The sequence below is a fragment of the Spea bombifrons genome, chromosome 5 (assembly GCF_027358695.1).
Source record: "Spea bombifrons isolate aSpeBom1 chromosome 5, aSpeBom1.2.pri, whole genome shotgun sequence".
NCBI classification, from domain to species: domain Eukaryota; kingdom Metazoa; phylum Chordata; class Amphibia; order Anura; family Pelobatidae; genus Spea; species Spea bombifrons.
The window spans coordinates 106,243,129-106,247,310 of NC_071091.1; positions in this window are offsets into that span (position 1 = coordinate 106,243,129).

Below are 4,182 nucleotides of genomic sequence, written 5' to 3' on the forward strand. Positions count from 1 at the left end.
AATGGGTGATTACTTTGTTTAATGTGGGTTTTTGGCTGAGTGATGATGAGTGAGCTAGAAACCTTTTATTGTGGAGCTGGAATATTATTTTCGGCGGAGCGGAATCTGCTGTCCATATACTATGGCAACCGAGACATGGTGAAGAATCATATTGCTGATATATATATAGCAGCTATTATTACACTTGGTAGGGATAGAGGGAGCTCCTGTCTATGGCTGAAAATAATATTGGTGAATAAACAAGGTGAACTTGCGCCATCTACTGGACAATCGACAGAATGCACTCGAAAATTTGTAATTAATCTGGAATTGTTCCAAAGAGCTTTTAGCATATTTTAATTCATTTATTAACACTTCCTATACCTTGTGTCTTTTTATTTGGAATACCCAGGAACTCTAAGGGTTTTCGCTTTTGTGAAGGGACAAAATCTTAGGCTCACACAATCTAGAGCTGAACGCAGCAAACTCAGGTTTCCCCTGGGAGAAATGTGGGTCAAACAATTGATTTGTTTGTACATGGATTCTGCACTATGGGCTATTTAAAGGGTTAATATTCCAAGCATCTCGGAGCCATCAGATTTAAAAGTTTTACAGGTAAGGCTATCGGTGTAGGTCAAACTTTCATCTCATGGGAGCTGTAATTGGAGGCAGCTTGTGGCAGAGCCTGTATCTAATTAATTTCTTGTCGTGAAGTTCTCCCCCTCTCCTTATATATTAGTATGCGTAAACCTGCTGTATGCACCCGTCAAGCTGTGTCACCTTCATATTTTATCCTAGTTTGTTACATTAAACGTAAATATTGAGAACGACCATAGAATAGCACCGTGTCCCTAATCTATCCATCAAACTTCTGTTGCGTTAAACAGTTAGTTCAGTTGTGGTTGCCCCATAACCCTGTGGCTTCCAAGTGTGCGCTGCCTTTTAAAAACTCAAGTATTACATTCCTGGAATGTAGGAAAGTATTTATTTACTGTGAGGGTGGTAGATAAGTGGAAGAGCCTCCCAGCAGAAGTGGCAGAGGCATGGGATAGGCATATGGCTCAATGCTCAATACGCTGCTCTTCTTTAAACATTTTGTGCCTGTAGCTTTTTTTGTGTTTTACTTGCAATTCCACATGTATTCACCGTGCATACGGCCCATCCCAGGGAGCTTCTGCTGAATTATGTATTATACAGGGCACGCTCGGCCCTTCGCTCTGGAGCAGCTTGTTGGTGCTGGCCCTCCATAATGAGTTAAAAACTCAATTCTGACAACTTGTGCTCTCCATGGGCCAAGCTACGCCTTACACAATAAACGTTAGACAGGGCTGAGCCTCGGGATACACGGTGAACACGACGACGATTAAAGCACGAGGGAAGTCAACATCTCACCCCTAGAGGGAGCCAAACGGCAATCAATAGCGGTAACGATATAATGCGGAGGAATCATACATATTCATTCCGCCGCACAGTCCCAGTATTTGCAGCACAGTCCCTCTGTCCCTTTATTGCAAGCAGTGGGGATCATGGGCCCTCATGCTGTCACTGAGGTATATCGGAGGTCATGTAACGTGCATTATGTGACCCTGTGGTAGTAGAGACGCTGGCGTAAAGGAGGACCCCAAGACCTGCTCCGCCATGTTTCAACTCCAAGTCACGATAATGGAATCTCCACCATTTAATTCTCAGACATTGGACGTGAATCACGGAACCAACGCTTAGACTCTCCGGCAGACGGGTCTTCATCAGGGCAAAGCTGATTAAGGACATGGACTTTCGGCTTCGTGCTTTCAGTTTCAGGAATAATTGAGGACATCTGCACCGGGACAAGAAGAAAACAAACAGAAAATCCCCGTTATTCCCCCTTATACCCCAAACCGAAAAGTAACAAAAAACAAATCATTTTCTTAATTTTCTGATCCCCCGGTGTCACCAGGGATCGGTCGTTTTTTCGTACCTGCTGGCAAGCCGGTGTCACAATAATACATATATCAGTATATATGCACCGATCCCTGCCTAAAAAGACCCTTTCACTTTTACCTTAGTGGAACTGCCACCTTAATAACTCTTCTCTTACGAATGGCTTTCGAATACAGAAAGGACGTATGAATCGTAGCGGCCTGTAAAGAACAGTCAGGGCAGGCGGGGCAGATAATTATTGCCCCTGCTCCTCCGGCACGCGGTATTTCAAACATATTTTTCCCTGGTGAAGGTGTAAGCTGTGTATAGGATTGTCACTTGGCGCTCAAAGGGTTAAAAAGAAATCCAGTAAAAGGTGACGCAGATTGCCATCTGTGTGTCCGGCGGGTCGTAAACGACTCATTTTCAACAATTATCAGGATATAAAGAGCTTTAAATACCCAAAGCGACTCACTAAGCGGACGGGCGACTTGTAATCTCTTTCTGGTTTATTTATTCCAGTAACGTTCACTATCTGGTTCTTTTTTTTGGGGGGGGGGGTCATTTTACCTGTAAATTAAAGGGACATCCCAGGACCCCCTGCAGCCTCACTAATGAAAAAAGGATAAGACTGCGAATTCTTCAACCTGTTACAACAATCTAAATTCCCCTCTTATGTTAGTGACAAAATTGACAAATTAAAAAAAAAAAAAAAACTCCCCTCCTTAAGGAGAAGCTGCAGCGCAGTGTCCCATCCAGGCTCCAGTTTTTCTGCCACCGATTGGCGTCAGCCATAGAGAGAAAGTCAATCGTTTATCGGCTGACGTATAATGGATTGCAAGCTTTTGAGAGCATCTGGGTCTCCCCTTTATTATACGTAAAGCAGCCAACTCCCTGGAGCTGGTTGGCGGTGAGTCACATGAGCGGGGGCAAATGGAGAGAGGGGCAGAGGCAAGTGCATGGGGGGGGTGTTTCTGCAGTCCCCCCCCATGCATTTGCAGGGGGGACCCTTCAATTGCCTGACATGTCCTTACTGGAAACAAACATCTCGTGACCTCATCTGATTTGGTTTCACACACATGATTGGAACCTGAAAGACCGGTTCTCGGGGTATGTGTCACGTCGATATGCTCTCCCCCGCCGGTTCCCGGGGTATGTGTCACGCCGACACGCTCTCCTCCTCCGGTTCCAGGGGGAGTGTATTTGCTCCCAGTATGTTATGGTTGAAATCCCTGCTTGAATGCAGGTGACTCAATTAAGTGTATCTTTAGATAATGACAAGCCAAGGTTTCCATGGAGACCCATATTAAAGCCATTTGTCGAGTTTCTACGTAGAATCTTTACGGGCTATTAAGGGGTTTATATTTCAAGAGTCGCCAGATCAGCCAATTAAGAAAGCTCCCAGGAGATTAATACACATAACGGGAGCCCACCAGTCCTGCAAGGAAGTGCCGTAAGGTTAGATTGCAAGCTCACAGGCCGGGTCCTCAACTCGTTGTTATTATTTTATTATTGTTTTATATAGCGCCATCATATTCCGCCGCGGAATGGCGCCTAATTAATATTAGTAATAAACACATAACAATTTGGACTCACAGAAACATAAGGCGAGACGGGCTCTGCTCCAAGGAGGATTTTTGGAGCAGGGTTCTAAAAGATGAGCAATTGCCATAGCAACTGGGTGCTTTAACACACAGTGGTTGTGCACCTGAGTTGCACTTTATAATTATGGTCCATTTCTTGGGACTGCCTGCACCAGCCATAGCCAATAGGCCCATCTCTGTTATCACCAGGACTCCGCCTCCCAACCAATCAACATAAACGGCCCGCAGGGGAGGTGGCCACGCCCCTTGTAAAATCGCAGAGTTAAAAACACTTGAGATGCGAACATCAAATGTCAGCTTGAGAAAATAGACTGAGGGAAGCGCATTGGCGGCCATGTTGGCGGAGACCAAACTACACTGGTGATAAAGTGTAGAATGTGCCTGGATGACTGTATGGGCAGTTTTAGCGATAAAGGTACAGGAGAGGGTCCCCTATATGATGTTGCCGTACAGTGTGAAAATATTTTTTCCTCCCTGTTTTACGTCCAAATCATAATCTTCAAACGTGCAGTTGGGCACTTTACTCCCAGCCTTACAAAGGGTTAAATTGGCGGTTTACGCTAGGTCTCCAACAAAATGGCCGCCAATCCGCTTCCCTCAGTCTATTTTCTTAGTAGGAGTGGTTACTATTCGCTGAGCTGTAATTTGGTTGGCCTGCTGGGGGCGTGGTACCCTCTGCTGTCCCCGCCCCCTGGCAGCG